Raw genomic sequence first — 27,996 nt, 5'->3', positions numbered from 1 at the left:
TTCCCATCCCTGAATCCCAAGTTGTGCCACAGGACCACCACACGTTGGGGCCAAATGCTTCAAAGGTGATGTTAATTATTAAATTTCATGTAATTTGTTTGAATTTTGGAGTATAACAGTTTTCGACGTCACATATTCCGTACATAATATTGAAATATAAAGAAAACTTATATTTTTCCGAGAACTTGGAATTTTTGCGAAAATTAGACAGTAATTGTTCCTTATGTCCAGTAATTAGGGGGGATATTTTAATATATTATATTACGAGTATGAAATTGATTTTGTACACGTTTTAAGCATGTATACATAGTTATGGCTTAAAAATATATCTAGGAACATAATAAGGTAGCAAAGAAATTATGAAACATTATTGTGTAACAGTCAATCTGTGTAGAATGAGAACAGGCCTACGACCACTGACTTAAAAAATGCTAACTCTAAATATAATCCGTCTCTAATTCGTGATTTCTCATATACAACAGTGACGACGAGGACACTGCTTCATTCTCAACTCAGCGCAGTGGATCACCCGTGGACCCTTATCACGTTGACGCCCCGGAGGACACCGTTTCCGGGGACCCGGATTCGGATACGTAGCTCCTGTCGACGGACCAGACACCCTTCCGCTGGAGGAGCTACTGGCTCGCCCTCCGTAACAACAGCTGGCGGTGAGTGTTGAATTCGAAATTTACCCAGGGTGAAGATATACCCAAATGGCGATGAATCAGTGCTTGATTTGGTATTGTCCGGTGCAAACATCCCAAAACCCACAAATACTCTTTGTTTTCTTAAGATCAACGCCCAGAGAAGAGTTAATTTCAGTTCTAGAATCAATGGTGTCCCGCAGAATTTTGATACGTGAAATACCGAAGTGTGGGTTTAAAGCGAATTTAATCCCTAAGTCCTCTGGTGGTTGCCGTTCAATTCACGACTTGAGTCCATGGACCGAATTTTATTATAGGCCAAAATCCCGCCTGAAATACGCCACCCAGGCGGTCAGCATAATTCAGTTAAACGCCTTTGTCTGCGAGCTCGACCTCTAAGACGCATTTTACCAGCGCTCTGTTCGTGCAGGCCACTGGCGGTTTTATGGAAATGCGTGCAATGATAAATACTTCGGTTTTACAAGGCTTCCTATGGGCCACTGTCTTGCTTTTGCTACCATGCAGCGGTGGGCGCGAGCGGTGGCCACGAAGTATATTCCTGGTTCCAGACTGTCCTCGTACCTTACTTAGACGACTGGTTAATTGTCTTCACCTGCGACCAGCATACTCCAAGGACCTTAGTGTTTGATATAGTGAAATTCCTGGTTGATGACGTGGGCATCAGCCTAAACAGCAGAAAATCATAATCAAATTCGTTTCAACTCCTGTAGAGGTCTTACCGTACCTCGGCGTGAAAATAGACAAGCATCAACTGTGCGACTGACGCCATATCACACGCTTTCACGCTCGAATTTAGCAATTAAGAAAATTCCTCGCCTTCGGGAACTTGATATTCCTAAATTAGCTGGTTATATTAGTTGGATTGGTTATATTATGTATTTTCTTATTATTAATGTGTACCGTCGCAAGACAATGTGGTTAGAAAATTGTTACGAGGAAGGAATTTTCCATCAAGTGTGCCGGTGCCCGGCATTTAGTTTCTTCTTATGTTGGCTACGTCGACGCTACGCCCTTTCAGTGGGCTGCTGTATCCCCAATTGGGAATCGAAGTGATTGAACAGTTCTGAGCCCTGATGATATTTTTAAATAAACTGAAACGTTAGATAAATGCCTTATTGCATCGTATACATTTGATCTATACTCTGAGCAGTATTTTATCATTAATGGTGTTAGAGAAAGTTAAGGAAAAAATTTTTTGATACAGATAAGTGTGATAATACTCGGTGCAATTGCCATTTTCATTGAAAAATAAATGGACTCCTGAAGTGCCGGCATCGGTGGCGGCCGGGTATTGTCCACGACTGCCGAACATAAGGTCTTACGTTCGAGTCCCGCGTGTGTAAGTTTCCCCTATTCAGGGCATGGTTGTTCGTGTACGTTTAATTGTTAGATTTGTCGAATACCCTGATATAACATGGCCTAGGTGAGCTGTATTCGGTGGTTTGGGAATACAATTTAAAAAAATAAATAAAGTGTGGTTGCCAATAATACAAAATTTTATTCATATGTGTCTGATTTGGATCCAGGGCATATTCCATTGGAATATGCCCTGCCCTGGAAGTTTTATTTTTTCCGACGCTGCTATTAGCATTCTTACTCTTAGCCATTTTACACGTTACAGTTCCCCCGAATTTCCCCGGGTGAGATTTCGTAAACTACACTAAACGAATTCACACGGAGCAGACATCAGGTAACGCGGGGCAGTGGCGTAGCCAGGGGAGGTCCGGGGGGTCCGGAGCCCCCCAAAATATAAGAACAAAATTATTATCCGTCATAAAAGAAAATGAAAATTTGAAAAATCGTGAATTTACCACATATTTCTTTGGCAAATGGAGTTTTTTTTGCATAAAATGTTAAAATTAGTTTAAACTCTCTGCTTAGTAGGTAGGGGAGACCGGGGCAGGTTTTCGCATTTTTTTATTTTGTTCCCCTGCATATTAGGTATATTAAGAAAGGTGTTTATAATGCCGCGTTTATGAATACGTCTCGAAATTCTTCGGATATGGCGTGGGAAAATATAACCTTACGGCGTTACGAGTAACAGAATCGTCTAGACCGTAATATTTATTAGCAGCGGATTTTCGAATAAAGTGTTGGCAACGACTAGCCTGTGCTCCGTGAAGAATTCCAGTAGCCTTTCTCCTCTTTCATTTCGGTTAGCTAACCCATATTTCCCAGTTATTATTCGGTCTTGACCTTCGCCGACGACGGCGTTCCTGTCACCTAAAATAATTAGATTTTCTCCCCCTCTTACCCGCTTGTTAACTTCCGCTATATCTTGGTAGACATCTTATACTTCTTCATCTTCATATTCTGATGTAGGCTTGTAAACCTGCACGACTACAGTAGCTACGTGTTTAGTATCTATCTTCATCATTACTATCCTTTCATTAAACTGCAGGTAGCTTTTAACACGCATCCCGGCACTCTTTCTAAGCATTATGCCTACTCTAGAATTACCATTTAGCGATCCTGTGTGTATAATTCTGTAGCTTCCGCTCCAAAAGTCTCCTTCCTGGGGCCATTTCATTTCGCTGATGCCTAATACATCGAGGTTCATTCTTTGCATCTCCACCTTCAAGTTCTCTAGCTTACCGCAGGTACGAAGTGATCTGACGTTCCATGTTCCTATCCGTAACTTTCTATCTCGTTTGACCGATGTACCCTCTCGAGTATTCTCCGCCCGGAGATCCGAATGGGGGACTAGTTTACCTCCGGAATATTTAACCCGAGAGAATACCATCGTGTCATTATATAAATTGAGTGGAGTAGCTGTATAAGTAGAGTGGAGTACTAGTTCATATTCTGATATAGGCTTGTAAACCTGCACGACTACAGTAGCTACGGGTTTAGTATCTATCTTCATCATTACTATCCTTTCATTAAACTGCAGGTAGCTTTTAACACGCACATCGGCAATTTTTCTAAGCATTATCCCTACTCCAACATTACTATTTAGTGATCATGCGTGTATCATTATGTAGCTTCCACTCCAAAATTTCGCTGATGCCTAATGCGTTGAGGTTCATTCTTCGCATCTCCACCCTTTAGTTCTCTAGCCTACCGCAGGTACGAAGTGATCTGACGTTCCATGTTCCTATCCATACTATTCTATCACCTTTGACCGATGTACCCTCTCGAGTAGTCCCCGCTCGGAGATCCGAATGGGGGACTAGTTTACCTCCGATTTAACCCGAGAGAATTCCATCGTGTCATTATATAAATTGAGTTGGAGTAGCTGCGACTCCTCGGGATGATAATGTGGTGGTTTCCCCTTGCCTTCCACATGGCAGTACTATAGCCGTTAAAGTAAATGTTACCACGCCCGTAGTGAAATGTGTGTCGCTGTACCGACCAGTATGGTCTCCACCTTCGCACATGTGAAGAAGAGCTGCTGCCCTCTCCCCCGGGTGATGAGAGGCATAATTGTTGGCGGCTCCCAGTCGCCAAGTAACGGTATCTTAACAGGTTTCGGTATCATTTAAATGGTCTACCTTACCCAAGGGGCCTATTACGTAACTTTTACTCGGAGCTAGAGCTATCTGTAACTCCGCCCGGATTTGTTTTGATTTGTAGCTCCAACCCTATTACGTACCGGCAGGAGTTACGAGAAGTCTCCGAAAGAATGCGGAGCTACAGTGGCTATGAAAAATTCGGAAAGCAAATCTCCAGAAATGAGTCAACCAATAGGAGCTTAGGTATCCGATATTAAATGTTTCTGAGCAGACGGGTTTAACGTGAATTTCGGAATGGAGTCCCAAACTTGTATTTCGTAAGTTAACGTGAAATAATTGATATAAACTACATTGTTGAAATGTTTATACTTTAAAGCTTATTCATATACAGTTATATGTCATCCATTGTGTACAGTCATTCATTTATCGTCGAATCCAAACCTATTCTCTGCCCATGTTGCAATTATGGCAATGAATACAATTTTAGATACCGGCAAAGGTCGGAGAAAATGAGCAGGAAGCAGTGTGTGGTGCTCACTAATTTTATGAGTGACCACAGAAGCTTTGCCCTTGGCGTATTCCAAGGAATAAACGGGGAGGCAACAATAAATAAAATGTGGGGTGACAAACCTTAATATTTCATCGACAATTAACAAAAATATGCTACTGAGATTGACAGATATTTGCACACACACCGACATATTTTTTTTATACCAATAATGAAAATAAAAATGCCTTATGAAAACTCCAGCCCGATTTCCTTCGCTTCTCAGCTGTCATTTGTTGATGTCTGCTGTCGGAATCTGAAGGATAAGGCCGATAAGGCAATGGATCGACCAATAAACATATATTGGGGAAGGATGATGAGGGTGTTTGCGGAGTATGTAAGAAGGATGCATCTGACATTAGAAATGAGACGAATAAGGGTTTCCCACAATCCGATCGAATTAGATGAAGACCATTTTCGAATGTTTTTCAGAGTGTCGAAACACATTTTTCAATATCTCTGCCGGTCTCTGGGACCCACACTAAGGAAACGCAGAATAAGAAGATTCAACATTACACACGCCCATAGTGATATAATGAAAACTCTTCAATAATATTTATCTTTTTTTTCCACGCTTAGTGATATTCTGCGTTTCCTTAGTGTGGGTCCCAGAGACCGGCAGAGATATTGAAAAGTGTTTTTCGACACTCTGAAAAACATTCGAATATGGTCTTCATCTAATTCGATCGGATTGTGGGAACCCCTTATTCGTCTCATTTCTAATGTCAGATGCCTCATTCTTCTTACATATATATGTATACTCCGCAAACACCCTCGTCATCCTTCGCCAAATATATGTTTATTGGTCCATGCATTGCCAAATCCTTCAGATTCCGACCTTCCGACGGCAGAAATAAACAAATGACAGTTGAGAACCGAAGGAAATCGGGCTGGAGTTATCATAAGGACGGGTCAGAAGCCTGCGTTATTCCAGCCCCGAGATAGCTCCAGTTCGCAACTCCTATCGGAGTTATTTTGACTACTGTAATCGCAAATTGAGCTATGGCAGCCATCATAACTCTTATAGCTCCATAGCTCCGGAGTTATGACTTACGTAATAAGCCCCCAAAGGTAGCCGAATACCCACTCAGAACACCGCAGCTTTTTGTCCGTGACAGCTTTTTCGACGAGAGAACTTGCTCATCTCGCAGTTAACCTCTATATCAAGTTGATAGTCTGAGGCGTTACTTTATGGAAGTTGCTCATGATGAATGAAAAATTTTTTACTTTGTTTTTCCACATATTTATTAACACGCGACCATGGTTTCGACGCACTGCGTCATCATCCGGCGATGAGTACAATGAAGATTCTTCCTATATATAAACCAGAGTAGTGGGTGGGGGGTAATCAAGAGGTAGGGGAGAGAGGTAAGGATACAAAGGACATTAACCGAGTACAAAATTTCCCACGTTTGTGAGCATAGGCGGGGGTGGGAGTGGGTGACGGTTGAGGGAAAGGGAAACCACTAATTAGTAAGGGTCTCAGCACGATTAAAATGACTGCATGGTTTCTCAGATTGGAGGGATATATTCTCCATAAACTATATTAATGGTAACATTTATTCCTTTTCAGCTCATAGCGAATTTTTTATGGCAAGATCTGCCGGAATAAGTTAAAATGTGAGCATTTTGGCAATAAACTATCTCTCAGCACTGTTGCGAAACGGAAGTTAGTTTCGATAGGTGAGCGTAGAACTCAACACAGATCAATAAGCTGCAAGGCTAGTGAATTTCACGAATTCTTTTCAGGGAAATCTGTTCCTTCCTCTAGATCGCGTTGCATCGCATTTATTTTTAATTTTGGGGCGTTCAAAGGCTAAAATATGATAAGTGTGTATCAACTAGCAAATCCGATTTTCGTAGTCTGCGGAAAGAAACGCAATGTAGTTCTTGGTATGTGATAAACCATACTCTTCAGTTGAATAGGGCACAAGTTCACCTCTATTAACCTTACTTATTTTTACGTAATTTTTTATGATATTAGATGAGAAATTATTTATTAGAAAAATTAATTCTAAAATTTTAATATTTGCTGGCCTTGATGAAGTCCTCGCCTGTCACAGAGGAGGTCGCGGGTTCGCCTACCGCCGACATGGGTTGCTCTTACACAGGACGTGGATATTCGTGCATGTTTAACTGTCAACTCATTCAAAAACCCCGATTTTAAGAGCCAAATTAGTGCGGTTTTCGATGGTAAGGCGGATAAATGATAAAAAAGAGAACGAAATTCGTGTAATCAGTTGACCATGGTGATCGGTCTCCATTCCTTTCGCGATAAGCTCATCGTGGCAATTGCAATCGTGATATCTTTCCGCATTTCAGTCACGCGTCGCCTTTGAACTGGACCCATTTCCTTCTTCCTCACAGTTTCGCTTACTTAACTTGCTAGACTTACGACAAGATTGCTTTCGGCAAGGAGGCGCGTGGTGGACGCTCTGAGGTCGGTAGTCTTCACGTTGTTAAGCAAGTGGACTCCGTCGAATTGGAGGTGCCACCGAAAAACTTATTCTTGTGTGTTTTGTTTTTACTGGAGTGGCAAGGCTTTAATCTGGGGTGTCATTAAAAACTTACCGACTTTTTTTTAAAACAATTAATAACATTTTCGTGTGGGTATTATGATCACTGTGTCTCCATGGTTGTGCGGCAATTTTCCTTGCTTTTACTGATGATGAGCTGATATTTATTCCCTCAAAGGCACTAAGGTGGAGAAACTGTAATTTCCTATTTTAAGAGTCACGTGCCTACAACAAAATCAAATTGGCACCGACCCTAGTTCGTGGAAATAAAAATAAAAAAAATTGCAGTAATTAAATACCTGATATGGTTTGACGCTGTATGATCGCTGTTGAAACGATGGAAAAATTTCTTCCTCGTAAGCTGCTAAATTTTTTTCGATGTTAAATTTCCGTACTCAGGATAAATATTAAGAACAGGCAGTTACTGGTTATACATTCCTGAAAATTGCCTCATGATATTCAAGTTTCAAACTATTGATAGGTCAAAACTCACCAAATACTAGCAGTTTTGCGGGTATGTTGCGTTCTCTTTACCCATTTCACCCTACCATTCTGAGCATTTAAGGCTCTTGAAGAAAAACTGCTACTGTTTTTGTTTATTTTTGAAGCTGGTAGATAATAATAATAATCCCTCTTCCCTGAAAGAGACTAGTGCAAGTCGTAATATCAATATATACACCTAATGATTATGCAAATATTGTTTACCATGCAAAATTTTATTGAATTTTGCATGGTAAACATTCCCCGTTATATATTTTAATGCGTTCGTTCGTTCCCTCATTGACTGGGCTTTTGGCCCTTGCATTTAGCTTGCTGCCTTTGTGCGTCTTCAGACCACATTTTCAGCATTTTGGAGCGTGCCCTTGGCACTTAATTAGCATTGGAGAATTAGTCTTTAATTTGCATTGGAGAATAAATCTCGACATACGGGACATGACTTTTCAAGCGTGTAAGGGACCAGTATTTACCTTTCCAGTGTAAGTGAAGGAGAAAAGGAAAGAAAGTCTTCTAGTGAGCGTGTGCATTGCACTCTTAAAATTAGGAAGAATAAAAATTAATTACCTGATGATGAATTTCCCTAAGGTTTTATAGTTCTAAAATTAAACTTAAAAACTAATCGGCTTTACATGGCGCCGGCAGTGGGCATCTTAAAGCTTTTATAACGGGCAGTGCGAGGCCAAGAAACACAAACGCCGAGGATGAAGCCTCATGTAATCTTCGTCTAGGGCAGTGATCGTCAACCTTTTTTAATTCAAGGGTAAAAAATCGATTTCACAGCGTATGGAGGGCCATATTAATCCAATTAACATCATTGAAATAAATAAAAACGTGCAATTTCAACGTGCAATATTAATTATTGGTTAAAAATTTTAATCAATGAATTTGTCGATTTTTGGCATTTTTTAATTTTTGACGAGTGTGTCGATATACATTTTATATTCTGTGTGACTACATAATATTTTCTTTAACTCTTAAGGGCCGCAAATATTTATCCGCCGGGCAGCGTGTTTATGACCCTTGGTCTGGAGTTCGTTGCGCGAAGCATCTGCTCCCTATGGTGGACTCGGGGGGGTGTGCGGCAGCTACTATTGTGCGCTCCTCAAGGTCGTCCATGGCGACAAGTCGAGTGCCTTCCAATCCCCCCCCCTTTTCTCCACCCTTTCTCCCGGAAATCTTGGCCCCGAGTGCAACGCCTTGTCTTCCAGCTCCACAGACATCTCTTGCTTTCTCCGCCGACGGATCACAGACTCCGCACAGTGGGCTAGAATCAAAAAAAGCTGGCCAAAAGTCGCTAGAGTCCAAAGAATTGGAAAATTAACGAAACTTTTTACAAATTGTGTATTGTAAAAATACAACTTATTTAGGATTATTTAGGCCACAATATTGTTTAGAAGGGCGATAACAATTAAAATAGGCGAATGTGATACGGGAAGCAAACTCTACAGGGGCATGCCTACCTTCTGCTATGGAAATATCAAGGGAAAAACAGAATTTTTCTGCCATTGAAGCTGTCAAATAGTTGTGCATAAGGTAAATTTTGAGTCCAAAAACAAACTTTTCTGGTATGTTTTTCCCGATATGTTATGGTCTTCTAACTTCCTCGTGTCGGGCTCCCAATGTCTCCTCGGAAAGCTGTCCTATAGGAAGAATGTAATGTTTCACAATTCCCGCTCCATGTATTAAAACTTTGTGAATAGTCCCCTCTCTATTTGCCAAGACCACATTATGTAAATCTTGACTAGTCACTTTCGTTGTATCCATAACTGAGCAACTACTCTGTGAACGTCATTCGGCAATTCGACTAGGAATACTGAAAGGAGACTGACTCGGCTAGAAATGAGCGAGCCAATCGCATAGGCGGCTTATTTCGGGAAAACTAAATTTCTCTACTGGAAATATTTGCACGTTTTCAAAGTAAAAGAACAAATTTGGGTGCACAAATGGGCAGCCGACGAGTGAAAAGGGCTTGGGGAGCGCGCGAACCGTTAGGTTTCTTACCGTTTGCACGCGGCCTCCGCGCGAAGGCTCAAGGGTAAAACCGTCATGAAAGGGTACATACCATAAAGGCACCGCATATAATTAGTAGTTGAGTGCAATGCAACATAAATTTTAACCAGTGACAGAGACCATGATAATTTATAATTTGAATATTGAATAAATATTAGCCAATAATTTCATTGTCAAAAACTTGAATCAATATTTTTAATCAATTAATACATAAAATAAAAGTGGTCACTCATCCTCTGATGACTCGTCATCACTCTCATCTTCATATTCATCATTCCCGTTGTCAATAAGTTTTTTCACTTCTGGATCTAAATCTTCCTTCAATTTACTATTGCGAAATGAAATCGAAGATATCAAGGGATCAGAGGTGAGCAGCAACCTCCGAAATAAATCTTCATTAGTCGCCTCTCTTGATATCTTCCGCGTATTGTGTTGCCGGAATTTCCTAATATCTTTATTTCTCGATTCCAAGGCATCTTCTGAAAGCTGCCCGATGGGTAGAATAGCTTCCTTGGATATACCTGCACCATGAAATTAAAGCTTGTACACCGTTGGCGGCATATAATACCAAGGGTATTTTTTCACATACAATTTTGCTGTCGCTAGACAGTATTTTCTGAACTCACTGTGTTTGAGTGCTCGACAGCTTGAGATTGCTTTCAAAATATTTGAAAGCCTTGAAATCAGTTGTTCATGTAGTCCTGAAAAATATTTAATTGACTAAAACATCTCTCTTAATTTCAGCACCGAAGATTTTCAAATTTTGTAGCTGTCGTCAGACTCTCTTACCGGTAATTTTTGCTGATAATTTTGGGTTCGAAAAGAAGCGTCTAGCTGTGTTACCATCGTTTGTGGTGCCGTATCCTGGTTTTGGTACATGTATTATCAGGCCCATTTTTTTTAAATAACCTCTGAATCCTTTCTCTCCTAGCCTGCATTTTCTGTTTACTCCCATCACTAACCTTTGCCTTAAATATGAAGTTTCAAAATGAAATCAGAATTAAAATACACGGACAGACACATTACTAATGTATTACAAGCAATAAAAGCTTCACGTAGGTTTAAAATACACTCACTTTCCACTGCTTTATGTCCAAGCGATAGGATATGCGTTAAAGACACTCCAAGCACCGAATATAGCAATGGAGAGGGGATAAGCCAAATGAAAATCTTAAGGTACTGATTGTAGTCCTCAAGTTCTCCAGATTGTTCATTTCGGATATCCTTGCCCCACAAATATAACACTTCATTGAACTGGCATTAGTAAGAGCATTGCACACCTAAAATAGATAATCATGAGCTCCTGTAGTACACTCAAACCAGGCCACAAGAGAAAAACAAAATGATGTCAATGATAGAGGTCTATTACTCGTACTAACCTTTCCGTCTATCATTGTGAGTACCATACAAAATTTTACTGAACATTTTTCAATCTCTAGATTCTTAAGCGTCTTTATTTGCCTTTCTATATACTTTTCTTCCTCAATTGAAAGCTTTTTACTTTCATTAGCCCACTGAAGACGAATCGGTCGGCAATATCTTACCGATGAAGGGCAGGGATTGGACCACAAAAAATTTCCTGGAATAAAGTCTTTCATGAAGGAGGTTTATCCGATAGAGCAGACTACATTATTTAAAGAAATAATTTCTCTTACCAGAAATATTGCTTTTCAAATGGAGAGGAACCAATGAACTTGCAAATAAATATTCATCATTCAGTTCATCCCTCGTCCATTTTTGCTTATATTGAGAATGCCCCGCACTGCCGTCGAAGCCGTACTTGCAGATCAACGTGCATTCATGTGGAATGGCGATATGTTCCATAGAATCATTTGTCATGGATTCAATGATCCATTGTGCCGTATGGTTAAGTAACTCTTATGTGCCCACCTCACACGTTTCCTCGCTGATATGTATTCCATTTGGATAAGTTGATTTTTTTGCGGAAAACACCTGATTGTAGCTGGGAAACAACTTATGCCCGTGATTTTTTGACACATGCCGGATGAGGTTGTTCTGGAATTTTGCCATATTCACTGAAATAAAAAGGGAAAGTGCCGTTTCTGGTGTCATTTCCCTCTGAGAATGGTCCTTTTTCCTCCATTTGGAAAGAATTCTAGTAGCTCTTGTGGGAGTCGTCATTGTCACTTCTCTAATTACTTTGGCAGTTGATTCCTCTCCTCGCTCGCGGAATTTCATGGACGCGGCGAATGATAACTCCTTTACTGATGTAACAGCTCTTAGCTGCTCCGTTTTCCTTAGTTTTGATCTTTCACTAGAAACTTCAAAGTGTAATGCAGGTCTACCAAACACGGTGTCCTGCGGTGAATCTGTAAAAATACGAATTAGTGACATAGAAAAGTGATTCTATCTAAAAAAAACTATTTATTAAACATTTTAATGAACGCACCGTAGTAGCAGGAAGATATTTGTACACTACTTCAGGGAATTTGATTTCTTCCTCTAGCCATTTGCTATTATTAGCTCTAAAGTAGCTTTCCCTTCGCTGCGCCTTCTTCCATTTCTCAAAATATCTTGCGAAAAAGTATGCTTGTAGGCACTTCGTCAAAATACCTTTTAAATTAGCATTCAATCGATATTTTTCAATCAAAAAATCTATCACAACATTTTTTATCTCACGTGCCGTGGTACTTTTTATCTCTCCACAATTTTGTCATGAAGCTGTAACCGCGTCACTTCTCTACTCTCCATGGTTTATATCAAATTTAGTATCAAACACTACTATATGAAATAAAAAAATATCAGGTAATCAGTTCCATCGACAACCCAACTATCATCAGTCATACATGGGTAGCAAAAAAAAAATGCGGACTCTAACGAGGAATCCATTTTAAAAATGAACATTTTGCTTACCATTAGCACTCTTCTCACCACAATGGAGAGTAAAATCGTTTTCGATGGATGAGGAGTACACTTATTGTAGTCACAACGAAACGGAGGCGGGTGCAAGGAGGCTTTGCTTCCCAGGTACAACTATATCCTCCTTTGAAGTGCTTCTAACGTTGACAGATCAATCCAGTGTTATCACACAGCACAGTCACTTACAGTGGATGTTCACTCGACACTCTCTAGGACAACTGATGCATGTGGTGGGCAAAAACAACCGGAAAACCCCTAGGGACACTAACTGAGAATTCCATTTGTCGGAACAAGTGGCGGAAAGGGTCGGCAAGAGGCGAAAACGTGTAAAAAGCATAACTTGGGATAGCTACCATAGAATTAGGGGAAGTAGAAAAGAGTCATTACCAGCAAGGTTGTAAAACCAGCATTGCCGGGCCAGTAAGTACGGAGGGTCGCAAATCCTCAACCAGCCGGCGCGGGCGCCTGCCGCTGCATGTGCATGACCTTCCCTAAACCCCTCGACCACAGCCTGCTCATGATGCTTGAGGGAAATCCGAAATTCTGGAAAAATCTTTTCAAAGATTTTAGCCCATAACTCTGCTGAGAAACCTCCCAATTACCTCCTAATCGTAGAATTGCCAGTCACCAATTTAGCAAGAAACTGTTATCTGCGCCAAGATGTACGTTGAATTTAGCCATTTATAGTATAATATGCAAAAATCAAGGTTATTAGTATTCATAAAATATGTATTCAAGTGACTTATGTCATTGAACAGGCATTCCGTCGTCTTTATGCACGGATATCATATCCTTTCCTCGCTTAGTCCCGCCGCCGTTTCGTGGCCGCCACAGTGGTCCGAGTGGCCGGGGTGGATTCACATAAATATGGTTGTTAAAATTAGGATCGCAAGTTATCGCAAAAACTGCATTCTGTAAATTGTTCTACATGCTTTTTTCTATCTCACAGTATAAATAACTCTGTGTAGCCTGATGTACATATAAACGATAATTACCGTTAAACATAAAATTTCATGGAAAATCAACACAGTTTTTGAAAAATTATAAAAATATTAATTAACAAGTAAAATCAAACAAAAACTCTCTCCATTCATTTAATAAAGATCAATGTTATGGATAAAAATACTTTGAAACCAATATTCTTAACAACGACTCTGTAATGAAGCCACAAATTTAGCTATTTTCAACGGAAAAAATCAGGTCACTAAAGTCTCTCTGACATGCTCTACTTTGACCAGCTGTAAAAATTATATTATCACATTCTATGCTCTGTATGGCACCCTATCTTAAAGAGTAAATGCTTAATAATAAATATCAACTGTTTTTGGTTGATTTGCGCTAACTTCATTTTTCGACTTTTGGCCAGTTTTTTTCGGTTTTGGCCCACTGTGCGCCGTACAGTGGTCTGAAATCGGAAAAAGCCGGACAAAAGTCCCAAATGGCTTTTATTGAGATAGGGACCTAAAACTTGGCACAAATACTCACAAATGATGGTTAATTATGGACTTGTATGCCATTTTTCATAATTTTGATCCGTTGTTGAGATGCAGCAGCTCAAACATGACCAATTTCCAAAAACTCGGGCGAACTCGCTTTTCTCCGAAAATCTTTGAACTTATGCAGGTGGTGTTGCAGTTGTATGATATTTATGGAATAAAAAACACTAAATTCCTTTGAGCAAATGCTTTGGCCATATTGTTCATGATTTTTGAAGATTTTGGTTTACATTTACATGGTTTTACAACACAAAATGGCGTACCCATTTTTCGCGTGAAATTTCAAATATAGTAGATATTATCTTCCGTTTACGAAATATGGTAATCGGGAAATTTACATCACAGTGTGAAGTAGACATTTATTAAGAATACTGCGAAGAAATCTTGGAAAAATGTTTGCGACCACGAAAATGAGAGCGATTTTTCGATCGCGCGTCAAGTGAGAGCTACGCCACGCGGGACTCAGAGGCTCGGTAACTGCGGGCGATTTATCAGTTTTTTTTTCAGAATTGCTTCTTAAAAATCACCATTTGAAGCATGACACATAGTAAGCATTGACTTTAAACACTATTACCAAGATAATGGATCAATAGATTAACCGGTTAACGCATTACTCTAGTGAAGATGGTAAGGATTAGATTTTTGTCCGTACCATTCTACGTTCACGAAGTATGCTTCGGATATTGAAGTATTGTTAAGAGATTCAGTTGGCATGCGAAATAAAGAGAGAAGTAAACAGCTTCTGGGGAAGGCAACGACCTATATTCTTTGTCCCTACCACTAGCTACCCTCCCTTTTCAACCCTCGCAGAGGAGGGTCGCGCGGATAGTGGCGTTTAATGACCACGCAAGGCCTTTAAAGGCAAAGGTATGTAAAGGGTCCTTCTACACGGGTTTTTCCTTTTTGATGTCACCATACAATAGGAGAATGTTTGAGGGAGAAAGAAAAGATAACTTTTATCCTTGAATTCATAATTAAATATTATATTAATATGGTAAATAAAGAGTTAAATTGATTTTCTCAAATTTAACTTTTCATCCATCGTTATGCAGCATACAAGAAACACGTTTGATAAATGCAAAAATCATTATGAAATCAAACATTTGCGTTAATGAAGTTTGGAAACTGTTTTTTAAATTCGTAGTGGAATATTTCAATAATAAAAGAATGTAGAATTAGCGGATTACCAATCATTAGCTCTAAATCTTACGAATTAATTTAATGTGGAGTTATAAACAAGAATATAAAGAGAATACGTACTTCGGAATTCATCTTTTACATCACTTTTTTAATGAGGTTTTAGATTGTCTTTTTTCTAGAGATGTGCGAATAGTATCCGCGAATACTCGAATACCTCGAATACTAGAAAGTATTCGATATTCGAGATTTCGAATAGTTATGCGAAAAGTACCGCCTCGAATACCTCGAATACTTTGAATTTCGCGTCATACACTGTCGCACGCACGTCGTTGGTAGTGACTCGGAAAAATGTAGAGAACTGTAGTCATTTAGTGCTCGCAGCGCCGTTTTACGCAAGTTGACGAATTGCATCAAATTCGTGGATTTTAGCGGTGAAAAGTGTTCGACGAGGGGAACCGAAAATAGTCGGGTGAAAAAATCCGAAAATCCCCCATTCCCCCCACCAGGAGAAACTCAGTGCCGTGGGATAGCAACCTTAGGGCATTTCCCACGATCCTCTATCCCCCTCCATTCAGCACTCGCCTCAACCACTCTGACGCTTTCCTCTTCTCCGAAATCAAACATAAGGTCCCAGCTCGCGCAGGGATCGCATTACGAAGACCCCTGCTTCGAAAAAAATATCGAGTTACGAGAACAATAAAAACGTGTTTCACGCCCTCCCCCCTTTTCTCACCCACTGACCTTTTTCTGGCTACCTGCTTCGAAGTTCCCCATTTCTGGAGGTCAACCGCTGTGTGAGTACCGTGGGATACTTACATTAGCGCATTTCCCAACGTCCGGTATCCCTCTCCATTCAGCACTAGCCCCCCTCTGAGGCTTTCCTCTTCTTCAAAATAAAAAAAAGGTCACAGCTCGCGCAGGGATCATATTACGAAGACCTTAGCTTCGAAAAAATACGCGAGAACAATAGAAACGTGTTTCGGGCCCTCCCTCTCCTCCCCCACTGACCTTTTTTTTCCTACCAGCTTCGAAGTTCCCCATTTCTGTGGAGGTCAACCGCTGCATGAGTCATCTATTAGCACAAAGGGTGTCTAAGAATGACTTTCGTCAATTGATGTTACACCTTTATTGAATTGAAATATTAGTAATGTGCGCGTAATTTCAAAAAGAATAAGACCAAACACGACGTATTTCTGAGTTTATTTAAGCATTTTACGCAAAGAAATAAATGTCAAAACACGACGGAGACTTAGCATTCTGGCGAAACTCGATATGAGCAGCAGAGCTTCTCGGAAGTTGATGCGGTATTTTTTTCCAAAAACATATATCAAGTTACAATTTATGAGTGGTGCTATAAATCTTTATTGTTACAGTCACAGACAAAAGGATACTTTCTCAGAATATTTGGTTTTTCCCTGATAGCAATTCCAATTCATCTTCTTATCTCGTGAGAACTCCCAAAGATGGACTGAAAATAATTGAAGAAAATCCGGTGGAAAAGAGCTTGTATTTTGCAAAATGCCTCAGATTGTCAGCTAGCACTTGGCAGCAGGAGTGGGGGTAAAGCGATGTTAGTTGAATTAATTATATGCCCAATTGTTTCCATAAAATTAAATTATTCATTAATCAGCTAAATTCCTGTTCGAATCATTTTAAGGAAATCAAAATTACTCCCCAAAATCTTGTGTTGCCTGCTGCATAGGCAACCGAGTCAAACATTCCAGCATTCATCATTTAGTATTCGAGGTATTCGAAATTCGAGGTATTCGAATATTCGAGCTATGATTTAATATTCGAATTCGATAATCGAATTCGAGAAATCTGCTATTCGACCCATCTCTACTTTTTTCATTAACGGTAATTCAACTTTCAATCCCCGAATGAACTGTCGTCACTGATGTCTGAGTCCTCTTCTTCAACATCATCCAAAATCAGCAGATATCTTAAATCTTTTGGCATTTCTTTTGGTCTTCTCCGAGTTGATGTCAGTGTAGAGGAAAGAAACGGATCAGACGTTAACAGCAGTCTTTTGAATAGGTCGTCGTTTGTGGCCTCTCTGGAGTGCTTCCTACGAAATCTCATGCGGAATGTACGTGTGTTCTTATTCCGAGCTTCCAGTGCCTCTTCTGAAAGTTGCCCCAAGGAAAGAATCGCTTCTTTTGAAATTTCGCTTCCATGCAGCAGTACCTTATGCACCGTGGTTGGCATATAATACCACGGATACAGGTAAACATATAGCTCTGCAGTTCTCTGGCAATAGTCCGAGAAAGCTATATAATTTAGTGTTATGCCACTTGATACTGCCCTCAGAATGATGGAAGTTTTTTATTAGATCAACATTATTATTATTATTATAGTATTCTACCGATTAAGGTAGGTTTTCATGGAGTATCTCTCTTTCCTTCCAGCACTGCCTTCTTTAATTCACTGTAAGGCCTACTCTCCTTCAATCTATCTAAAAATTCTATTCTTTTCCTTCCCCTCCCTCGTTTACCTAACATTCTACCCTCTAATACCATTTTCAACATCCCCTCACCGCTAAGCACTAACTCCATCCATACCTTCTGTCTCCTGCGTATCTCATCTAAAAGCTGCCTCTCCTCGCCAACCATATCCAGCACTTCGTCGTTCCTTTTCCTCTCCGTCCATTTCACCCTCTCCATTCTTCTCCACACCCACATCTCGAATGTCTCCAATCTTCTCTCGTCTTCTTTCCTCAGTGTCCACGTTTCCGCACCGTAGAGAGCTACGCTCCAAATCAAACTCTTCACTAACCTTTTCTTTAAACTCTTACACAACGATCCTCTCAGAAGCTCCTTCCTGTTCATGAACGCCTCCTTTGCTAATGCTATTCTCTTCCTGATGTCCTTACTACTGTATCCGTTTTCCTCTAACGTACTGCCTAAATAGTTGAATTGTTCAACCTGCTCAAGTTTTTCACCACCCACCTTTATCTTGAGTCTCACATTCCTCGCTCGAGATGCTTTACAAAACCGCATAACCTTAGTTTTCTTGTGATTAATCCTCATCCCATACTCCTCGCAACGTTCGTATAACGCATCCACTAGAGCCTGAAGCCCCCTCGCTGACTGGCTGGTCAACGCCTGGTCATCCGCGAATCTCACTGATTTGAACATCATTCCTCCCACTTTTATCCCAGCTTCTAACTCATCCCACGCTTCCCTTACCATCTCCTCAGCGTACACGTTAAAGAGCAGCGGCGATAGAGGACAGCCTTGCCTCACACCTCGGCCGATGCTTGCCCACCCAGATTCTCCGTCCGCTACCCTCACTTGCGCCGTCTGGGCCATATAAAGATTACGAATCAGTCGTCTATCCCTCTAATCTACACCTATTCTCTTCAGAATATCCATCAACTTTGCCCAGTTCACCCTATCAAACGCTTTCTCAAAATCTACGAAACACGCATATACGTCCTGGTCGTATTCTAGGTTCCTCTCGACGAGGGACCTCATTATTGCTATCGCATCTCTAGTTGACTTCCCTTTTCTGAAACCAAATTGATCTTCGCCCAAATACTCATTTGCCCTCGCCTCCATTCGTCTGTTCAATATCCTCAGTACCACTTTCGCCGCATGCAATATTAGGCTGATAGTCCTATAATCTCCGCATTCCACAGCTTTCTTCTTTTTCGGAAGCGGAATTAAAACCGTCTTCACGAAATCTTCCGGCCAACATCCCTCCTCGTAGATCCTGCGCACTAGTTCGAAAAACCTTTTCTTACCTTCCTTCCCTAGATTCTTCAGAAGCTCACACGGAATATTGTCCACGCCTACTGCTTTCCTAGCCTTCATATCACGAAGTGCTCTCTCTATTTCTGAATCTAATATCTCCGGTCCAAGATTATCATCCTCCACTGCACTTTCCTCCTCTAGAGTCAATCTCTCTGGTCTGTTCGCTCCGTCATACAGGTCCTCCACGTATTCCTTCCATCTACTCTTTACCTCTTCTCGCTCGGTTAGCATCCTCCCATCTTTAGCCTTAATTTTAGACATGCCTTGTCCTCTTTTGCCGCCCAACAGCAACTTAACTTTGGCGTACAACGCGTCTACTTCTCCATCCTTCTGGAACTTTTCCATTTCCTCGCACTGTCCTTTCCACCAAGCCTCCCTTGCCCTCTTAGTTTCACGTCGTAATCGATTATTCAGTTCCCTGTACATTCTTTTTCCCTGTTCTGTGTCCACGTTCTTCCACTTCCTCCTCTCCTCCATTTCCCTTATCATCTTCTCCGTTATCCACGGCTTCTTTATCCTTCTACTGTTCACGTAGCCAATTGACTTCTCCGCCGCTTTGACTATTCCCGTTTTTATATTATCCCATCTTACCTCAACAGTCTTGGTGTTGTCAATGTCCCGCATACTAATGTCCACTAGTTCATGATATTCTCTCCTCATGCTCCTTTTCTGGGCTTCTACGTTCCATTTCTTCGTCTTCCTAACTCTTATAAGTCTTTTGAATCTTACGTTGCATTTCATGAGCACTAGATTGTGGTCCGAATCCGCATCCGCTGCAGGGAAGCTGCGCGAGTTTTTCACACTATTCCTAAACCTCTGTCTTACCATAATGTAGTCTATTTGATATCTCCCCGCATCCCCTGGACTTTTCCACGTGTACCTTCGCCCTTTATGATGATTGAACCACGTGTTTGTGATGAATAATTTGTTTCTCCTACAAAATTCTGCTGCTTTCTCTCCCCTGTCGTTCCGTTTTCCTAGACCAAAATCTCCTATTTCGTTTCCATCCCTGCCTTCCCCGACTGAGGCGTTCCAGTCCCCCATTACTACCAGATTTTTCTTACCCGGTGTGTCTCTAATTATTTCCTCGAGCTGTTCATACACCTCATCTACTTCTTCCTCCCCATGATTGCTAGTGGGCATGTAAACTTGGACCACCACAAGGTTGGTGGGCCGCGCCTCAATTTCTACCACCAGAATCCTATCGCTTACCTGATCTATACCTACCACACGCTTACCCATCTTCCCGTTTAGTACTAAAGCTACCCCCCGCTGGCTTTCTTCCCCTCCACTATATATAACCCTATACCCATCACTCCAATAGTCCTCGCCATCCCTCCACCTCACCTCGCATAATCCTAAGATATCTATCCTCCCTTTATCCATTTCCCTTTTGATATTTTCTAACTTCCCCGCCCTCATCATAGTCCTCACATTCCATGTCCCTATATTCATCGATGCCTTCTTCTTCCCCATCCACTTAGTCTTCTTGTCCTGCTCCTGGAATGCTACTACTGATGCTGAAAAAGATGATGATGATATATTTCTGCAAGGATTTCGCATGATACGGACCCCGAGGACCTTGCCAATCTCGTTGCCACCTACGACACCCGCCCTTAAGGGCTGGGTCTCGCGATTAGACCATCCGGGGCTAGTTTGATCAAACTCCATGTTTTCAGGGAATAGATAGTTGGTAGGGTTTCCCACTTCCATTCCAGCAGTGTTTTTCACGTGACACCATCACGTGGACTACCTTTCGTCTGGCTCCTACCCTTCGACCTCTCTGGCTTGGGTGGCCCTACAGGGACTAATTTCGAATTAATCCCGCCAGTGCAGCTCTTAGGGTCATAGGAACGCACAAGCCTTTCCACCGTGACAAGGTTGTAGCCCAAGGGAAAGGATCAACATTGATACCTGTAATTAAAACAAGATAATTAATTTACTGCTAATGTCACATTATACTTTCCCATTTTTATATGCAAACATATGCGTGAAGTTATGCTATTACATATGTTTTCCTAATACAGAGCACGTTCACTCAATTACCTGTCAAATCAGCGGCCAATTCTGGGGAATCGAAGAAGCGCCTGGCCGAATTACCGTCATTTGTGTTACCAGATCCAGGTCTGGGAACATCAACGATTATCCCCATCCTTTCCTTGAAAACCTTCTGAATTCTTATTTTCCTCTTCGTAAGTAGCGTTTTGAGATTACCTCGAGCCTGTAAAGAGTTTTTTTCTCGTAATTTAATGGCATTTTCACCATTGAACTATATTCAAGCTTGTTTGTATTCTTTCTTACCTGCCACTTTCTGAACTCCAGCCTGTACGATATGTGTAGCAAACATTCAAAAAACCGGATATAGCAATGCAAGGTCAATATTCCGAAGGAATATTTGGTCACATCTACAGGTCGATTCCTTAAATCCATCAAATTATTCATCTCCGCAGCTGTTGCTCCGCAGATGTAGCACCTCATACTCGGGTTGCCAGTCAATGCATTGCATACCTAAAATAATCGTCATTCATTAATTTTAATCCATAAACTTTAAAATATTCCAGTCTATCACGATATAAGCATGAATTTTTCTTACCTTTCCATTTATCACTGTTAGCAACAAGCTGAAGTTGACCGAGTAATTTCTATTGCTCCAATTTTTCAGGCCGTCAATCTGCCTTTGTATATATTTGCTTTCCTCAACAGCAACTTCCGTAGTTTCCTTCAACCACCGGAGGCGGATAGGCCGGCAAAATCTTGTTGACGATGGGCGAGGATTTTTCCATATTATTTCATCTAAAAGAGCAGAGTTGGAATAGAGTTATCAATTTTATTACAGTCTTATTTAACATTAATAAGCAAGATATGGAATTTAAAACGCCTTAAACTCATACCATTTTCGTCATTTACCAAACGAAGTGACACCACGGAGCTCATGAATAAATATTCATCCGAAGTATCCGCCTTTACCCAACCCTGTTTGTATTGGGAATGGCCCGAACTCCCATCAAATCCATATTTGCATATCAACGTGCAGTTCACCTTGCTGGACGCAGGAACAGTTGATTCGCACTCCAATATCCTCGATACTGTGTGGTTTAGCAAGGATTGTAGGCTAACTTCGCACTCGTTCTCTGTTATGCGTATATCTTGTGGGTATGCAGCTATTTTTGCTGTCAACACCCGTGTGTAGCTGGGGTACAAAAAATGTTTGTGAGTGCGAGCGGAGAATTTTAACGCATTATATTGACTTTTGGTCAGCCCAATGGTGATGAAAAGAGATAATGGAGACATTTGTTTTTGCGCCTCATCACTTTTCTCTACTTACTTAGAACTTTCTTAGCTCTTGTTGGAGTTGTTGTAGTAACTTCCGTTATGAAATCCGCGGCTGCAGTATTTCCTTCCTCCCTTAAACCAAGGGTGATGGCTAATGCCAGCTCAGCTACCGAAGAAGTACTTTTTATGTTCTGAACTTTTCTTCTCTTGGATCTGTAACACGAAGAAGTAAAGTCTTTCTCGGGCCGCCCTAATGAACCTAACAAAGCAATAATAGTAGGATATAGAGTGGTATATAGAATGCATTGCATATGGAATAAGTTTAGATATTCAGAAATTAACCCTTTCGAGACCGCGGAGTTTTCGTCTCAGCTTGACTGCTGTACCGAGCCCCAAGAGACTCTTCTTTCTCGTGGTACGGAGCATTTTTGGAGGGCATTCGTTAAGAAGGGTCTCGCTGAACCTTTTTCGACCCCTCCACGGTGGGACTCCGCATTATCTCGGACTCCGAGAGTAGTTGTGCTCCCTCCTTTCCGGGTTTACGACCATACCTGCGGCATTGGTTCGCGGTCAACTTATGTATTGCTTATATGTATTTAGCAAATGAATAATTGTTGCTTGCACGTAAATTACAGACATAGAATATAATTCCTCATTTTTATCTGAGCATTGTCAAATTTTAAACGAAGTTCTAAGGCCATTATCAAAGCATTTAACGCAGCAACAATTTCCATGTTGATGTTTATGCATAACTCGAGATATAAGTTAATATTTGTCGTAGAATTTCGTTTAAAAATTCTAAACGTGGCTCAAAAGACAAACAATTCAATTCTTAGTTTATATTTCTTGAGAAATGAACAAATATTTATTTCGAAAATTGACTCTATAAACAATTGTATGACCGCTGTCCCTTACCGCTGAGAGGGGTTATAAAAGACGAAGGGTCCGGGTACCTGCTCCCGGATTCGGAGGGTTAATCCTAAACCCCGAAGCGTTGGGTCCCGAGACAAAGGCGACCCAAACCCACGACCGTCCTGAAAAGGGGAGAGCTAGAAAACGTATTTATACGGGTTTCGTTTTCTTGACCGGGAAGCTCTCACACGTATATATACGTCCGTGGTCTCCCGGGTCAGGAAACGTCCACACGTATATATACGTGCACGGTAGGGAAAAGGTTAAATTTACTAAAAACGTTCAAAACATACGTAAATATAATACATACCTGTTGCCTTTGAGGAACCAGGAAAGTATTGCCGGACAGCTTCAAGGATAATTATTGGCTCCGCGAGCCATTCCTTACATCGCAATAAAAATCGTTTATTATTACGGTAACATTTGTTCCATAATTTTTCGTAATATAGCCAAAATTCCAACCTGAGAAATTCTCGGAGACCATCAACAGCTTCCTCATAGCTCTGGACATTTAGTCTCCGCGACAAAAAATCCAGTAAGAGTATTTTTTTCTCGCCTGATGTTTTACACTTTATTTCTAATATTTCATTATGCAACACAGAACGATTTATTTGATATGAATCCATTACCACCCTTGAAAACAAATCAAAATGATAATTGCCATGATGATAATCTAAAAGTGATATAACACATTGTTTAAGAAGTAGGCAAACACACCTATATTTGGTATGGAAATTGGTACAACTTACCTTAAACATTTTCAAGCTGAAGAATCACAGTTCCGTCCAACTCCGAGAAAAGATAGTAATTATTAGTGATAATTCAATAAAGGTCGAACGAAATCACTAGGCAAGATGAATTTAAGAATTACACAAGAGCACGACACGTCACTAGGGCAACAAACACGGCCTTTCTTCACCGATTCCAAAATAAAACTGCAAGTTGACGTACGTCTTTGCCTTGAAATTCACCCCACCAATGAATTTACTATAACCTAACACACAAACAGACTTCCGAGTCTCTTTTTTGCCTTTCAATACTATTGCCTTTTCGTAGGATCCCCAATTATAAAAAATACCACACACTTGAAGTACACCCGATGAGAATTTCAACACACTGCCTGAAATAACACCACATAGCATGAATGACTCTAGTGGACTGAAGCTCGTGGTTTATAAGGCTCCTCAAGAGACGAGAAAATATCTCGAAGGAGTCCTGCTATACGCTGACTGTATATATGGAATCATATATTCGTTGATTACTGTCCAGAAAAAATAAAAAAAATAAATGCAGAGCGAAGCACATGGCCCCTTCGCTTAGGACGCTAAGGATTAATGAGGCGGACCAAACACACTTGGGGCTCGAGGTGACGACAAACAAAGAGAAGACGGAGAGAAGGCATTGAGCTTAGAAGATACCGTATCTCAAGCTAAAGTAGCTGACCTAGCTAAAGATTTAAGACTGCTAGATTTTGGATGATGTTGAAGAAGAGGACTCAGACATCAGTGACGACAGTTCATTCGGGGATTGAAAGTTGAATTACCGTTAATGAAAAAAGACAATCTAAAATCTCATAAAAAAGCGATGTATAATTTATCTGTATTATTTGTGTCTGTAACTTATTTTTATTGCACTGTTGGCGCAGTATAAGGGAGCATAAACGGAATGACAGAGAAATACCTTCTCGTTTTAATGTATAAGATAAAGGCATGTGAGCTCCTTTAAAGTAAATTTAATCCGACAGGAAAAATAGGCCAAGCGGACTGGAATGTCGCAGGAGTTGATGTGCTCTAGTCGGAGGACAGAACGAGAGAGAGCGAACGAAAGCTCGAACCTACACCCATACGTTATCATAGGTGCAGAAGTCACCAAGTTTTTTAAGGGACTGTAATTATCCGCTGAGCTGAAAGCCACCAAATGCCTCCACCAGTTTCGGATGGTGAGTCGACCTCTAGATATAGAGCTAAACTGCGCTATTAGCGAGTTTACTCAAATAATAAGCATTCGTGGACAAAAATCGATGGCATTCAGAAGTGGTATGGGTCCATCCCAGGGTAAATTTGGCCATCTTAATGTTACAATAAACCTGTGAAAATTCCGTGACTTGGCAATGAGAGGGCACCAACAATAACGCCTTTGCAGGTGCGCTAACAAGTTTCGCAGAAGACAGCTTCTCTAGCGGCAAGTGCTAGGACTAAAAGTTACGTAACTGCGCACATTAAAAAATATTCTCAACATTACCCATTACCTAAGGCAGTCATAACATATCTGATTTTTTTTAATTGGAGTGGCTGCGACTCTCCGGGGTAATTATGCGGCGGTTTCCCATTACCTTCCACATCGCAGCACTACAGCCGTTAAAGTAAATGTTACCGCGTCCACAGTGAAATTAGTGTCCTAGGACTAACCACTGTGGTCTTCTCCACTCATGTGAAGAAGAGCTGCTGCCCTCACCCCCGGGTGATGTGAGGCGTTATTGTTGGTGCCCTCTCATTGCCAAGTCACGGAATTTTCACAGGTTTATTGTAACATTAAGATGGCCAAATTTACCCTGGGATGGACCCATACCACTTCTGAATGCCATCGATTTTTGTCCACGAATGCTTATTATTTGAGTAAACTCGCTAATAGCGCAGTTTAGCTCTATATCTAGAGGTCGACTCACCATCCGAAACTGGTGGAGGCATTTGGTGGCTTTCAGCTCAGCGGATAATTACAGTCCCTTAAAAAACTTGGTGACTTCTGCACCTATGATAACGTATGGGTGTAGGTTAAATTTTTATATAAATGTTGAAAGAAATATTTTACTTGTAAAAATATTTCACGTACCTATTTCTTCCATTTTTGCTGTCCTGAGATATCACGCGATGATATCTAGTCATTTTCCGAAACTTCGGCAGGTATGGAAAGCCTAACCTGATGCATTGTTTGAGAAACATTTTTGAACGTTGGACACCGAAAAAATGTGTATTCTTAAATATATTCCCGGGGTGAGCTCTACCCCCATCTTCCCGATCCAACCCTTGGGTTTAATCCCTAAATGAGTGACTTTATGTGAAGTTTATGCAGGCCTCGGTGGCTGCGGGCTAAAGTCGTTTCATTCTGTTGGGCAGTTACTTCCCAGTGGATATTGTGATTTTTCTGAACACAGTGTTCAGCAATGGCCGATTTTTCAAACTGTCCGAGCCGGAGGTGGCGTCGATGCTCCTTCACCCTCGTCTCAATGGTCCTCTCCGTCTCTCCAATACACACTTTACCACATTCGCATGGAATGCGGTAAATGCCGGCTGTCTTCAGACCAATAGGGTCCTTAGCTCGGACTAACTGATCCCGGAGTTTGCCAGGAGGAAGGTGAATGCTACGAATATTGTGTTTAGCAACGTCGGCCTACACCATGCAGACCCTGACCCGGTTGGAAACCCGAGAAGCTTTCATCCACGCTATTCACCGGGAAAATCTCAGATTCTTCATTACCAAATAGCGTTGTTCTCGGGGGTGTGGCAATGAATAAATTAAACAAAAAAGTGATAGATTGCCCAGGGATCTGGATTTCCCCATTTCTTCCCTAACTCTGTGATTTCCATGCACCTTTGGCTTTGCTCAGGACGAGCTCTCCCCGAGCATTCACTGATGTGTTTCTCTTTCTCTCTTTCAGTGTCCACACTCTTTCCTCCGATGGGCATCGGACTGCTCGTGGTGAACACGACGGATGCCTCGCCTGCGGAGGTGCACCATCCGCAGTCGGTGGAGCTCGAGCCTCCCGCTCGGAGGAACCTGAGCATCGGGGAGCCGTCCAGCAACCTGCACGTCATGGAGCACGTGCGACCCGCCAAATTGCCCTCGGCCACCGAGGCGCCATTGGACGAGGCATCTGCTAATGCAATGGACGAAACGATCGCCAAACTAAGGTTTGTACTACGTCTGAAAAAAACATGGATAAATGCACTGTATTCACTGGAATAGCTCTTTTCAGCATTCCTTCAGTAGGCGAAGTGCTTCCTCGGAAGGTTGCAGTGCTATAAATTTGAGAAAGAAGTCAATAATAGTGTTCGGAGGTAAATATATTAACGAAATAAAACTAAAATCTGTCCATTTGCGTCGCAAGATGTTTTCATCGTGGCAAAAGAATCGCCAGATAATTTGTTTTGCTCATTTTAGGTATTTTGCTGAAAAATATTAAAAATTAATTTTTCTCAATTTTCTAAAATTAGGTCATTATTAATTCGTACAAGATGTTAATCTCTAACGCAATCAGCTCCTTCATCAGCGTCCACGTTCCACGCTATAATCTTTTCCAGCCTATTCTTTTCAATTTTAACCTGCAATTCTATCAATAACTCTCTTCTGTTTATCAAGATCTCCCTTTACATTGGTATTCCCTTCCTTGTATCTTTATAGCTCCATTTAGTTATTTGTTATTCCTACATTGCAATTTTTAACGGGGAGTTTGCTTCTGATGAGTAAATTTGGTCGTTCTATATTAACTTCTTGGAAACAGTACTTCTCATTAATGTTTCTGCGGAGAATGGAAAGCTGCGCCTTATCCACTGACAACTGAAAAAGAGATACCTTATCCCTTATTCTTTTCCTCCCTCCCCTCTGTGGCGTCGTGTACAGGTATGTTTGCTAGCGATTTGTATGGGTGGCATGTAAAGACTACATTGTCATCACAGATTCATTAAATGCATTTAAAATCCATATTGACATGCTGTAGTGCCGACAAATTGATTTAAAAACAATGGCTGTGGTAATTCGCAAATTTCTCCTGCTCCCTGTTATCGTAATTAAATACGCAGTGCTATTCGCTTGCTTCTTTGGAGTTCATTGTTTGGAGTTATATCCTCTTAAG

At 41.0% G+C, this 27,996-nt stretch overlaps 2 long non-coding RNA genes across 3 annotated transcripts; one reads left to right on the top strand and one right to left on the bottom strand.

The window, feature by feature from the left end:
* Positions 1-27,044, top strand: LOC124173988. Its single transcript, XR_006868816.1, has 3 exons — positions 1-65; positions 483-668; positions 26,803-27,044. It is a non-coding gene; the product is annotated as an uncharacterized LOC124173988 (long non-coding RNA).
* LOC124173987 lies at positions 10,244-11,696 on the bottom strand. 2 transcript variants are annotated; one of them, XR_006868815.1, is made up of 5 exons: positions 11,347-11,696; positions 11,071-11,270; positions 10,768-10,971; positions 10,481-10,659; positions 10,244-10,392 (listed from the first exon to the last, which is right to left on the bottom strand). It is a non-coding gene; the product is annotated as an uncharacterized LOC124173987 (long non-coding RNA). The 2 variants fall into 2 exon arrangements; XR_006868814.1 differs by having other exon boundaries at positions 11,071-11,696.
* Positions 27,045-27,996: the final 952 nt, after the last annotated feature.

Source organism: Ischnura elegans, chromosome 2, assembly GCF_921293095.1.
Source record: "Ischnura elegans chromosome 2, ioIscEleg1.1, whole genome shotgun sequence".
NCBI lineage: Eukaryota > Metazoa > Arthropoda > Insecta > Odonata > Coenagrionidae > Ischnura > Ischnura elegans.
This window is presented reverse-complemented; position numbering and strand designations above follow the sequence as displayed.